This window comes from Anolis sagrei, chromosome 1, assembly GCF_037176765.1.
Source record: "Anolis sagrei isolate rAnoSag1 chromosome 1, rAnoSag1.mat, whole genome shotgun sequence".
NCBI classification, from domain to species: domain Eukaryota; kingdom Metazoa; phylum Chordata; class Lepidosauria; order Squamata; family Dactyloidae; genus Anolis; species Anolis sagrei.
The window spans coordinates 99,476,992-99,492,278 of record NC_090021.1 but is presented as its reverse complement, the minus strand read 5'-3'; positions in this window follow the sequence as shown (position 1 = coordinate 99,492,278).

Sequence of the window (15,287 nt, the reverse complement as noted above, 5' to 3'; positions counted from 1 at the left end):
CAGACGATGCAGTCCATGGCCACATCCCTTTCACAAAGGTCCAGTATCACAAGAAAAGGAAGCGTGTGCTTGCAGAAATTTGGTCATTATGGGCAGCGCCCATGATATAGGTAAGCTTTGTACTATTTTCTTCATTTTTTGGCACAATTTTGATGCTTCTCCGTCTGATGAGGGAAAGTGACTGGGTATCCCATGGCTCATAGGACTCTACTCTTCCCATCACATGGGAAGCGGGGGAGGATGTCTGATAAGGTTGCAGATCTGGATACATGCTGTCCCCAGAGTCCACTGCAGTGCAAGATTCCCTGAAGGACACCCTTCTTGGATGCATTTTGCTCACTATTTTCCTTCACTATAGTAGTGGTCCATGTGAAACATGGGCTACTTTTATATGACCCAGAGATATGCATGGGGTTGGTTGTGCAACTCCCAGCTAATCAGTTTCTACCCTCTTATGCAGAGAGAGTCAATTCCAGGAGAAGGGAAAGAAAGCATTATTCTAGCTATGTAGGGCTCATTCATTAAACTCCCAAGTGGGTAGGATAATGCTTGCAAGAGTCTATATACTTTAATTCAATATCTGTATTAAGGCAAGAGCCCCCAGTGGCACAGTGGGCTAAGCTGCTGAACTTACTGACCGAAAAGTCACAGGTTCGAATCCGGGGAGTGGCATGAGCTCCCGCTGCTAGCCCCAGCCAACCTAGCAGTTTGATAACGTGCAAACGTAAGTAGATCAATAGGTACTGCTCCAGCGGGAAGGGGACAGCGCTCCATGCAGTCATGCCAGCCACATGACCTTGGAGGTGTCTACGGACAACGCCGGCTCTTCAGCTTAGAAATGGAGATGAGCACCTACCCCCAGAGTTGGACACATATGGACTTAATGTCAGGGGAAAATTTTTACCTTTACCTACTAAGCCAAGGAACAAGAAAAATATAGCCACAAATGAATAGTTGACCCTCCACATTTGCTGTTTTGACCTTTTCCAGATATTTGATTAAAATGTTATCTCTAGGTATATCTAGATTATATGTATGTATATCTAGGTATATCGGTCATATGTCTTCAAGTTATTCCCAAGTTATGGTTCCCCTAAGGTCAACATCTCACAGGGTTTTTGCAGCAAGGATGTTTCAAAGAGAAAATCATCCATTGCCTTCCTCTTGCCCAAAGCCATGCAGTGTGTTTCCATAGTCAAGGGGGAATTTAAATCCTCGTCCCAGAGTCCTAATCTCCTGTTTACTAAGAGAGTAGAAATCACCAAATAGTTCCCCTTAATCTTATCCCTCTTGGAAATAAGACCTATATGGTGATCCACCATCAATTCTTTTCCTTTGAGTAAACTGTGTTGAGACCCTGTCAAGGAAATGCTCTGTCATGAAATCAGGTCGGGGGGCTGCAGGAATCTTGAAACCTTCCCTCCTTCCCTCCTCACCATAACTATAAAAAGAAATGTTCTACTTGTTTTGAAAAGTGGGTTTGAGATGACAATATATGGAATATAAAGGGATCTTATAGCACCTTTGAGAGTAACTGACGTAAAGAAGTAACATAAACTTTTATACACTGGGTTGTTAATCTGAGACCTTTTTTTTTTCTGTGCCTTTTTCTCATTTAATAAGTTTTGGGTCATGGAATCATAAAGTTTGAAGAAACCGCAAGGGCCATCCAGTCCAAACCCATTTGGCCATGTAGGAATCAAACGCACCCTCAACAGATGGCCATCCAGCCTCTATTTAAAAACCTCCAGAGAAGGAAACTCCACCACCTTGTGAGACAGCATATCCCACTGTCAAGCAACTCTTACTGTCAGGAAGATCTTCCTAATGTTTAGGTGGAATCTCTTCTCCCTCAGTTTCAATCATTGGCTTCATGTTTTGCTCTCTGCATCAGCGCGGGGGGGGGGGGGGGGGAGCTAGCTCCATCTCAGTCCTTTATTTTAGATCTAAAAGTGGTCTGTGTAAGTAAAGACACACAAAGCACGCAAGTTGTTGATTAGCTTCCATTTGCCACCCATGTTGGAAAAGTATCTTCTGGGTAAGCAGGGTTCACTGTGTCTGTGCAAGGAGAATCTCTCCTCCATTGGGAGGCAGATACTTGCAAGCTCTAGGTAGGATACCTCATTCTGCTCGTTCCCTCTCTTTTGTCCTTGGTCACCTCCATCCCTGGCCTTGAAGACTCATTGACAGAAGGAAACATCACTAAAATAGAGCCTTTCACAGTCTAGTTCAGTGTAAAAGATTTTAATTGGGTTTTTTCCCCCCAAAATGAGCTGGAGTTGCTGTAGCCCGCTGGAGTGGAATATCGTACACCATGGAAGCCTTTCCCACATATTTTAGATCAAATTGGCCATGAAGAACACAGAAACAGCACAAACTACTTCAGATCAAGAACTGCCTGCTTGACAGTTTATCACCCCAGTGCAGCTGCCTTTGTCATTATCCACTTTTAAGCTCTGCAATGTCTCTAACTAGGAGGCTCTATTATAGCTGCGGATTTTCTAAGTTCCGCAATTTAAAGCTTACTGGAACAGAGTGTCCAGGGTTATTGCAATGCTTTTGAGCTGCCTGAGGACACCATGCAGCACGATAGAAATAAGTCTATATACATGTAACTAAAGAAGTATGTGTGCAATTGAGGTTTGATTTCTTTGTTCAAACTACCCAATATCTAGAATTCAAAATCCAGTACCAAATAGCACATAGGAAAGGGTTGATTAAAAAAAATCTTCTAAACAACTATAACACGCCACTTGTTTCACATTGTAGAATCTGCATTGGAATAGATCTACTTTTGTTGACATATTCTTAGGAGTGAAGTGAATGAAGTTTGACTGTCACTTCATCAATCCATCCAAACACACACTCTTGAAGATTTGTGGCTATTTTAGTAGGGATAGCCTATTAATGCAAATCACAGCTATAACACACCAACAGTGGATGTGGCTCTTAATTAGCCATGCCACATTATCACAGGATGTCTACATCCAAGGGCGCTGGAGAAATTATACTGTTTAGCCAGTATTGCACCACCTATAATCCATCTGGAAATAGCAGCCTGTAATGAAAGGACCAAGACATTGTCTTATCTGGCCCATCCTCTGTTCGGATATCAGCCAGCAAACCAAAACCTTAATTAAAGAAATAGCTTCCTGAAAGAAAGATCTACTGAGATACCTGCAGGAACACCTCAGCAAGCAAGAGTCCAAAAGTGGCAGGTGAAAACTCAGAACCTCAATCAGTGCTGATACAGATGAGAGACTCCCTCCTGGGCACAAAGAAGATTGGACAACCTAGAAGATGCTGAACAGGCTGCGCTCTGGCACCACAAAATGCAGAGCTAATCTTAAGAAATTGGGCTAAAAAGTGGAATCATGACATGCGAGTGTGAAGAGCAAACCACAGACCACCTACTACAATGCAACCTGAGCCTTGCCACATGCACAATGGAGGACCTTCTCACAGTGACATGAGAGGTACTCCAAGTGGCCAGCTTCTGATCAAAGGATATTTAGCATAATGTCAAGTTTTTAACTTTGGGTTCTTAAATACATTACAACTGTACCCTCAATTCGCTTCTGACACAATACATGAAATCATTTTGTTAATCATTGCTGTAGCCAATTGATTGTGGTGAGCAAACGTTTAGTGAATGTTCGTGAATGTAAGTAAATACATAGGTACTGGTATGTAGGTATGAACAGATAGATATGAGACACAGAAAGTTTGCTTTAGTGAATTTCAGCTGTAAGATGCCTTGAGAGGTGGTGGTGGAAGCCTACACAAAGATATCTCAGATGCTTTAAAAAAGAATATCAAAGATGTAAAATGTAAAAATGGCCCTTAACTTACAATAGCCAAGTACTCCATTTCACATAATTATGAAGGAGCATCTTGGGCCATTGAGTCCAGCTCCCTGCTCAGTGTTGGATCTCCAGGTTGAAGCATCCACAGCAGGTGACTTTCCAGCCTCTTTTTTGAAGACATTCAGAGAATGAGACCTCACCACCTCTCTAGACAATTGATTTCTCATTGTCAAGAAGATGCTTCTATTGTTCAGTGAAAATATACCCTCCTGTAACTTAAAACCATTACACCTATTTCTACCCATTGAGAAAGAAAAGAACAAGCCTGCAGCCTCCTCTTTGTTGCAACTCTTGGGGTTTTTAAAGAGTTTGATCGTGCCAGTTCTCAATCTTCTTCTCACCAAGTTGAACATGCCTTTCAACCTTTCCTCATAAGGTTTGTTCTCCAAACCTTACAGTATCCGTGTTGCCCTTCTCTGAACCTTTTCCAACTTATCTATGTGCTTCATCCTGTAGAGTCTGAGAAAATGTGTCAGAGCCTTTCCAGACAGGGCTTTGAAAATGTGAATGTTCCTGGGGCCTTGTCCACACCCACCCCAGAAAGCACCCAGAAAGCACAGTCCTTCCAGGACTGGCCTGGGAGGACACCAGGACACTCCACCTTCTCCCCAAAAGTCCTTTAAAAGCCCTTTTAAAAAGAAAAGTACTTACCCAGCCTACATTGGGAAGCTGCCGCAGCTCTCCTAACATGTAGAAATGACACACCAGGAGAAGGGGGGGGAGGAGGAAAATTGCTTTCCTCCCCCCGCCCCCCTTCTCATTGCGCATCATTTCTAAGTGCTAGGAGAGCTGCGGCAGCTCTCCAATGGAGGCTGGGTAAGTACTTTTCTTTTTAAAAGGGCTTTTTTTAAGGCTTTGGGGAAAGGGGTTGGTATTCCCACAGTTTTCCAGGCTAATTTAGCCCGGAAAACTGTGAGAATACTGTCCGGACTCTGGTATTCTGCAGTCCAGACAATGGAAGTAGTGAGTTTATCCCATGCCATCCAAGAAGTCACGGACTAAACCCACTATCAAATTTATTTGCCACAAACCAGGGTTTGGGGAGAATTAATTATGGTTTGGCCAGAACATTGTCTGGACAGCCCCCTTTTTATTGCGGAAGTTTCCGCAATAAGGGGGCTGTCTAGATCCACCCTCAGATAGCTTCCCATAAAACAGTGGTTCCCAACCTTTTGTCCTCCAGGTGTTTTGGACTTCTACTCCTAGAAATCCCAGCCATTAGGAATTGTGAGTGCTGAAGTCCAAAACCAAAGGTTGAGAACGACTGCCATAAAATCATTTGTTCTAGCCTATGGAATGGACCGGGAGAAACAAATTGAATTTCATTGTAAAGAGTACCAATTACTTAGGGCTCTTCCACACAGCCATATAATCCAGAATATCAAAATAGAAAATCCCACAAGATCTGCCTTTAATTGGGATATCTGAGTCTACACTGCCATATATACCAGTTCAAACCAGATAATCTGGGATTTTATTCAGCTGTGTGGAAGGGGCCTTAGTATAGGAGTGGGAAATATGTGGTCCTCCAGATGTTGTTGGATTATAATTGCCAGCATTCTGAGATGGCATAATAACTGGTGATGAAAGCTGGGATATGTAGTTGCATGAATCCTACACCTGGCTCTATGCAATGAGAACTGATTGGGAGTAGTCAGTGAACTGAATGAGAATTGAGAGCACTGTGCTATGAAACTGTATTGGTTTGTGCAATTGCCCAAGGAAGTTCAATACAGTCTCATTAGACTTCAAAAGAAAAAGCTCACCTGAAATTAGGGGGGCAATTCAGGGGAGACTGAATGGGAAAATTAAAAAAAGCCAGATCAGCAAAAATGAGCTCAGAGAAGAAAAGATGGATTGCAAGAGGTCACCAGTATAATGAAAGAGACTTACCAAGGGAACAATTCAGGGGACTTCTTCCAACATGTAGAAACCTTGCTCAAACATGGAAATTAGAAGGAATCAGAAGTTGCAAAACCAAAAGGCATATCTAACATACCACCAATAAGAAATGCAAATGAATATTTAGAAGATGCTATCAGTAATAAATCACAAAGATTTCTGGGTAGGGGATGGTTGGACAAAGAAGGAAAATGAGATTTCTGAGAACTTAGGTAACTGATTTGTCTCTGGCAGATGACATGAGCAGATACAGTACATGTCTTCATGTTCATATCTTTAGGAAGAGGTTTGAGCTAGCAGGAGCATAGAAAACAATATGAGACCCTGAAAAACACACCAACAAAAGATGTTATCAATTCAAAATATCTTTGAAAATTCAGTGTGGAAATGTCTGTTTTCAAACAAAATGTATTGCAGTCTCTCCATTCTAAAAATATTTGGATGGGGTGAGAATCAAGAAAATTACAGGTCAAGTGTACCAGATTCTTTACTCTTGACCTAAAAACATATATATTTGGGAAAAGGGTGAAGTATGACAAAGTTTTAAAATCCAGCTGTTTGTACTCAATAATGCATGCCTGCATGCTGGATATAAAGTGGGAGTCATCTATGAAAGAAACTAGACTGAAATTTTCACCTGAAGGTTACTATCTATTTCTTTTTGTACACACTTTTATATATCAATTTGATCACTAAAGTTGATATACCTCACTTTAGGGTTGTAAGAAATAACAATCCTACAATGTGAATGAATATGTGAGAAACTTTTCTTTAGACCACTCAATAATATTTCCATCCAGGTATCCGGTCTCCAGTAATGACCCAAAGCAGCTACAAGACAGTAACCATAAAACAAAATGGGTTACCCAGAGAGCAATCCAATTTCAGTAATGTAAAATATACTGGAACCCTGAGTATGAAATATTATGAACCCCTTGTCAACCTATAAACCCATATATTGTTTTCAGTTATAATGCTATCTGTTTTCACATCCAACGTCGGCAAACACTGGGACTATATTATAGCAAAAACATCCCTTCCCTCCTTCTAAATTGTACATGTGTCAACTGCTATGAAATTTTAGTGCATCGCTGTGCCGAGCAAGAGCAAGAAGGAATGACACACAATATATTTGATACCTGTTCATTATCATTTACACATCTACTGTGTACAGCATTGAGATCAAATATACAGATTTTCCACACACACTTAGATAGATATACATACACATTGATCAACATAGTGCACAACCTAAATGTATTTTACACTCAAGTGTACAAGTTTAAATATGGCTTTTTTAAAAACGAGTAGTAACAATAGGTCTAAAATAATGGATGACTTATGCAAGTTCACAGACTTTTATTTTTTTTTGTCATTTAGCAACATGTTAACTCATCATTTCAGTAAAACATTCTACATGAACAGTTTGATATTTGCTCTCCATGAGTTCACACTGACAACACAGGTTTCACTCATTCCCCAGAAGTCTTGGATTAGACCATCTGAGCATAAAGACACTGCAATTCCCACTTTCCCTAAAATTAAAAAGATCATATAATCCTAAACAAGATAGTGGAAGCGTAATAAACTTAGAAGACTGGTGAAAGAAACACACAAAGAAGCACACAGCTCTGTGAAAATGAGACAAGCCAACAAATCCTCCTTTCCTTTGGGTGAGGTTAAGTCACAGGAGTGGAACAGCAACAACAGCCAGATCCTGGTTGCCACATTATATTGGTACCGCAATGGCTAATTTTGTGAGTGAACACAATAGGCTTTTGGAATACAGGATATGGTGTATATTCCATCATAGATGCACTCATTCCGCATAGCATTATGTTGGACAGGATGTGCTTTTGGAACAGCATTCAAAGCATTGAGGAACACTAATTTGAGACTGAATGTATATATGCAATTTTATGCTAATCTCTTATGATTACCACCATATTCAACTCATGCTGTTTATACAATTCCACTGTGTTTTCTTCAGTGAACTTTAATTCAACCACATATATTATGCAGCACAAATGGTGGCACCAGCTCCAAAGAGCACCAATGTGATCATTTATAACCAAAGGAAGACACCACATGGTGACATTTTCCAACCATACAGTTGCAACAAAGCTTTTGTATGCGCCTCCATTTGCTCAACATTATATTTAACTATGTCCTGATGGACATTGCAAACACTCTCTTGTTAAACTATACTTAAATATGTTTCCAACTCTAAACATATGGAGAAAAGACTCATGTAATCTTTTCTAACTCAGACAATAAAAAGAAAATGTCACCTTATGGTCATGTTTTTCTATTCAAAATGACTCTATACAATAAACTCTTTCTTTTGTTGGATTTTAGAAGATCTGTGGTTATTATCGATAGCAATAGAAACAAAATGCACCCCCATCACATTGTGATCCTTCTCACCTTGAAGATCAGGGCAAACACAGGTAGCTAGTACCATATTAGGTTGAGCAGGCAAGGTATCATACAAAGTGGTTTGTGCATCATAGCTCCTGTTCAGCACAAAGACCCCACTAATCCTCAAGATGTCAAACCAAAGGATAGCAAAAGACCCATAATCGCCTGACAATAACAGCAGCAACAAAAGAACAAAAGAAAACCCTCCGGCACAACCTTCAAACCTGTCAAACCAGAGCACTGCTCATATCCACCCGCACCATTAAGGAGTATATACACACATACACACACACACACAGAGGGAGAGAGAGAGAGAAGAAGAAGAAGAAGTAAAGTTTTAAGAGCTTTAAAATTCTCATTATTTTCTGTCCCCATTTTGCAGTGCTCTTGGCTTCTGCAATAATTTCCACCACTCTAATAGTTTCCACCACTTATGATTAAGGAGGAAAGGGTCATATATAAGACATTACCAGTGCTAGAGAGCCCATACTAGCAGACAGGCAGGCAAACATAGTTTGCAGGGGATTCTAGGCATTGGAGTCCAAAAAAGTAATATTTTTCCAGGTTCTGGTTATTAGTACAAAGACAAATACCAAACAAAATCTCATTGTGTTAACAGCACCCCGGAGTGATCTCTGAAAGGTCAGCTGGGCTAACACTTACAAACCAGCAGCTGTTTTGTGCCCTGACTGATGATGGACTCCTTGTTATTGTAATGCTATGTGAATTGCAAAACATGGAGGCAACACATTTATTCATGCCAGCAAATACCTATTTAACTGTAATTATCCATAACAGCCATCCTTTCAATAGTGACTTCCTCAGAGATGAGAAATCTTTGGTGATCTAGATGCTTTGGACCTTGACTGCTATCATTTCCGCCTGGCATGGTAACTGCTAAGTCATTGGGAGAGATGTCATTCCAAACATCTGGAAGGCCAAAGGCTTTCTGATCCCTGGTCTGCATGGAGCACAGGCCAATCAGGAATGTGTCGTCACTCTGAGGGCCCTTCCACACAGCCCTATATCTCAGAATATCAAGGCAGGAAATCCCACATTATCTGAGATATTGTGGGATTTTCTGCCTTGATGTTCTGGGATATAGGGCTATGTGGAAGGGCCCTGAGATAAAGAGAGGTGTCATGTCCTACTTCACAGAAGTTTCTTTTGTGCATCTAAGCTGTCCATCTTACCTGGCCTTGTTATTGACTAAATCAGTGTTTCTCAGAGGGTCCTTCCACACAGCCCCATATCCCAGAAAATCCCACATTATTTGAGTGTGGACTCAGATAACCAAGCTCAAAGCAGATATTGTGGGACTTTCTGCCTTGATATTCTGGGATATAGGGCTGTGTTGAAGGGCCCAAACTCTAAGCTTCCAGGCATTTGGGACTTCATATCCCAGAATCCCTTATTATTGGCTAAGGCAGCTAAGGCTTCTGGGAGTTGAAGTCCAAGACACCTAAAGGACTAATTTTTGGAAATAAATGACTAGAGCTTCTTAAACGTTCCACTCGTGCCCCATTTCTGCCTGAAATTTTTTTACATGACCCAAAGTATATAGGTATAAAAATCAAACATTAACTGATAACAAACCAGCATTTGCAAAGCTTGCTAAACAGTCTGACTTTTGTTTTTGTGGAATACAGCTAAAGCATTTTCTGCGGAGTCCACTGTAAACACGGTGTGTTGTTTCCAATAGATTTGTGTAAATGAGTGGCATTCAGAAACGGGGTCACACATTTTTCGTGACCCCAGTATTGAGCAAAGGAGATTCCATTTGAGGTCACAACCCAAAGTTTAGGGAGCAGGGATCTAGACCACCAGGTCTCTGCTTTGTGCCCTATAAAATGTGGAAAAACCACAAATAAAAATAATCCCCTTTTAAAGCCTGAAAAAACACCACTCTATGAATCTATGTCAGCACAGCTATATGGTGAATTGCTGCGGAAAATTGATCCCAAAATCACACTGGAGGACCTACAAATGCCAAGAGAAGTTTTTTTTTTCTAGGAACCACTAGACCCTCCAGCACAAATGTCATACTGGAGGACCTACAGATTCCTAGGCAAAAAATAATATTGATCAAATTCACAAATAATCAAATTTACAAAAGTTAAAACAGCAAATATGGAGGGTCAATTGTAGTTAGTCCTAAGCAAACACCATGTTATAAAAATAACAATCACTTCTCACTTTATTAGGCCACGAAATATCTGGGTTTTTTTCTTTAGGGATTAATATGGTTTTTTCATTTTCAATTTACATATTCATGAAAAAACAATTAAACGAAACTATATACATGTACAGTAGAGTCTCGCTTATCCAACCTTCGCTCATCCAACGTTTTGCATTATCCAATACAGTCTGCCTCCCGCCCAGATCCACTTCTGTTTCAATACATTGCGATGTTTTGCTGCTAAATTCATAAATATAGTAATTACTACATAATGTTACCATGTATTGAACTGCTTTTTCTGTCAATTTGTTGTAAAACATGATGTTTTGGTGCTTAATTTGTAAAATCCTAATAGACGTTTCCTTAATCCTTCCTTATTATCCAACATTTTTGCCTATCCAACATTCTGCCGGCTCATTTATGTTTGATAAGTGACACTCTACTGTGTATATGAATGAACCAATACAAAAATCATTAAACTACAAAGTATTGCACTTCATGATAATAGCAGCAAGAATGGTATATGCACAGTTATGGAGGAAGGCAGTGCTCCCAACAATAGAAGAATGGATAGTTAAAGTCTTTAAAATAGTAGAAATGGACAAATTAGCAAACAAACTGTATCAAAGACTAGGAAGCCTTTCTAAACTTTGTTTTTTTAAAAAAGAAGCAAAAAGGAATTTTTTTTTTTTTGGATGGCTTCATTATTTAACCTGTTAGAATCGATGTAGGCAATTAGCAAATAATAAATATCAGACCAGGAGGAAGGATAGAAAAACACTGCAATAGAAAGGAAGAATGGAATTGTGTATGAATGTTTCCAATCCAAGGGACAGGAAGTCACTAAATTGAGCAGCGTGGGAGGAGGGGAGGGTATAACCAAATATGAATATTGTATAGATCAGGCATGGGCAAACTTGGGCCCTTCAGGGGTTTTGGACTTCAACTCCTACCATTCCTAATAGCCTCAGGCCCTTTCCTTTTCTCCCTCAGCTGCTTAAGCCTCAAACAGACAAGAGTTCTTTCTCCCTCCTTGGATATTCCAGAGAGATATAAACTTCACTGCCAGGTTTCCAACAGATCTCACAACCTCTGAGGATGCCTGCCATAGAAGTGGGAGAAATATCAGGAGATAATGCTTCTGGAACATGGCCATACAACCCAGAAAACTCACAGCAACTTAGTGATTCTGTCCATGAAAGCCTTCAACGGCAAATTAATTAATAAATAAACTATTTCTGCAAGTAAATAACAATTCTTCTGCAACTATATTTTACAAGTGAATAGGTTTAGATACCTGAAAGGCGTGCATTTAGATACATATCTTATCTCCATCCAGATTTTTTCATTTAAAAAATCTGTTGAATTGAACTAACCAGGAAAAAGGAAACAAGTTGCTTGCTTCTTCTTCCAAAATGACCTGAGTTTTGTTCCTACGAAATAAAAGGCATGTGATGTGATAAATACATTCATGCATTTCTTATATTTTTTAAAAAGGGAGTGGGGAGATACAGCAAAAACATAATGCTGTGGCATTTGTTGTTTCTTTCCATTCTTGGAGCTTTGCCTCCTCAAAGTTACTCTACAGATTGACAGAATGCCCGGGCAGAGAGGAAGAGAGAGAAAGGCCTACTGTGCTTAGAAGACTTAAAAACAAATGACATCCAAAAGATCTACACTAGCACACATACAATACACTTCAATTGTGCAGCAATTTCTTGTTCAGCCTGGAAAGAGACATATATATTTTCATCTTTCCAACATTTTGTAAATATAAACTGGGGTGCATTGACGGCAAAGTTACCAACATGGAAGGACTCACAAATCAAGGCCAGGCTGCTGGAGTTTGCTTCTGCTCGAGCCTCTGGGGACAAGATTTTAATCAAAACTAGGCGAGCTTATTGGTGTAAAACATTTTTCATTTTGAGTTCAAGTTGTAGTAGCACAAGTGAACAAAGGACCAAGTGAGAAAGTAGGTGGAGAAGACAGAATCTCAAATGTTTTTAAAGTATCTTAAAATTGAGATGAAAGAGAGTGAATCTGGATTTTCCTTACCAAATCAGGACTATCAATTATTATTTTTTTTAAAAGAGAGGAAACACTGTGTTACTGTGAATTTACTGTGTTTTTAATGTGTGGGTGTAAACTCAACATTAGCAAGGAGGCCATTATTAATTTAGACTACTTATAAGTATATTTCCAATGAAATAATGAAAATACAGCACATTCCATTGAAGCAATTACAAACAACATTGCTACCATCATCCAACAAAAAGTGGTAACAATCTGAGTATCATGGGAGCTACGGCAAAATAACAATAGTTTAGTGCACTGTTGATTTATCATTACTGAAGGGGCTCAACTAAAAAGGAATCTTGGTGGTCAAATTTTGTCCTATCAGTTTGGAAAGACTCCACCCTTTCAGTCTATGTCAAAGAAGGCTTGAGTCCTTCCTGACTCCTCCCCTGTTCCGTGGCTCAAAATCCGTGGCTCAAAATCTGCCTTATATAGCTTGAATTTATCCATGTTTTAAAATGGAGCCCCTGGTGGCGCAATCAGTTGTGCTGGCAGGAGTGCTGACCAAAAGGTTGGCAGTTCAAATCCGGGGAGCTCCCATCTGTCAGCTCCAGCTTCCCATGCAGGCACATGAGAGAAGCCTCCCACAGGAGGATAAAACATCCGGGCATCCCCTGGGCAATGTCTTTGCAAGCAGCCAGTTCTCTCACACCAGAAGCTAATTGTAGTTTCTCAAGTCACTCCTGGCATGAAAATAAATGTATTAATATTTACTTCAGAGATCATTCATCACACTTAAAGACCCCTTGGTTCAACTGGCATCAGCACCTGAGTTGAATGGGGGCCAAAGAGATGGGCATGGTTGTTACTTGGGCACCTTACTCCTGTAGTACTCTGTCCAAATATGCACCCAAATCTTGTCAATATGATATCAAAGACTTTATTTCCTAAGCATTTTAGACTGCACTGAGCAACTTTGTTTTTTGTTTTTTTCCCCTTCTGGTCAAACTGTAAGGCTGATATGATGTCTGGTTTTTTATCCTAATATAGATCACAAAGAGTTTTATATGGATTTCTAAGCCATTCTGGTAATATTTATATTTTTATTGAAGAGAAGAAGGCTCTTAGACTCCATCATTCCCAGAAAAAGGGGGGGGGATTCAACCTTGTATTCAGTTTGGAAAGTTGCAGTGGTTTAGAGCAGTAGTTCTCAAGCTGTGGGTCCCCAGGTGTTTTGGCCTTCAACTCTCAGAAATTCCAGCCAGTTTACCAGCTGTTAGGATTTCTAGGAGTTGAAGGCCAAAACATCTGGGGACCCACAGGTCGAGAACCACTGGTTTAGAGGAAAGGAAAAGGACAACCCTATTATATTCTTTCAGCTCACTAGACTTAAGGCCTCAGTTGAGATCCATCAACTCAGTTGAGATCCATCTCACAGAAGGTCACAGACAAGGCACATGTGATTCCTACCACTCTCTCTGTCTTTTCAGGCACATTTTGTATTTGTACAAGAAAAACTGAGACCTGGTTAGCCTCCCCAAAATTACAGCATGCTTTGATTTTCTGTTCATAAGAGCTATCAGTTGAGCACTGGGACGCTAATGAACATACCCTGTGATTAGAATTCTGTGGTTCTGGGATCAACAACAGTTCTCACACTACACTTCAAAAGAAGATATGGATAACGAAATGATTAAGAAAACCCCAGGAACCAAATATTCCCTCTATGTGATTACATTGCTGAAACACCCTTATCAGTTTAATAGTACTCATCTCAGCACTGCATGCAACAGCTGTGCAGATATGATGAGATTATAAATCAGATTCAGTACACAGAAAGAAAGGAAACTTTGATTAAACACATTTTCAGGTTGCTAACAGAGCAACTAGCCCTACAGCAGAATTAACTGGGACATTAAGGAGTGAGATGTGAGATAAATAACTTAAATAATATCAGTTAAATTTTGCCCAGATACACCTGACATGATCACAACTTGGGAAACTAACTTTTTTGGGCTATGATTCAAAATTATTCTTTTGTAATCAAATTAATATTCCAATATTTCAAATGTCTAGACCTATTGAACATGATAATCTCTTTCAACATGTGTCATGTGCTTCTCCTTGATTAACCATGATTAGCTTCAAGATACCCTGTCAGGGAAGATCCTTCAGGTCATAGTATATACAAATCTAGCAGCATTTTTCCTTTCCAAAATATAAACTCTACACTGCCTGCACTGTTCTGAAACAAAATCATGGGGTTTTCCATTCCCACATTTTTGCCATACTGCAAGTGAGGAAGTAAAATATTATCAGACTCATCATTTGAAAAATTAATTCTCCAGCCACACCTTTTAGCATCTTCAGTAGGATTCCAAATGTTGCTGTTCAAAAGTAACTTTTTCAAGATGCAATTCAATTTTTACCACACAGATGTATTCCATATGCATCATCAGTAGAAAACCCTTTTTGTGCAGCTTACTAGATACTAGCAGAAAACCTAACATTATTATGGCTTGGGATAAATGTATGTGTGTGGAACAGACTTAACCACTGGGGTGGGAATTAATGTCCTTGAGGGCCCAAAGCCAGTGGTTCTCAACCTTCCTAATGCCGCAACTCCTGAATACAGTTCCCCATGTTGTGGGGACCCCCAACCATAATATTATTTTTGTTGCTACTTCTTAACTGTAATTTTGCTACTGTTATGAACTGCAATGTAAATATCTGATATGCAAGATGTATTTTCATTCACTGAGCCATATTTGGCACAAATACATGAATACTGATAGGGTTGGAGGGATTGATTTTGTCATTTGGGAGTTGTAGTTGCTGGGATTTATAGTTCAAAGAGCATTCTGAACTCCACCAACAATGGAATTGAACCAAACTTGGCACAC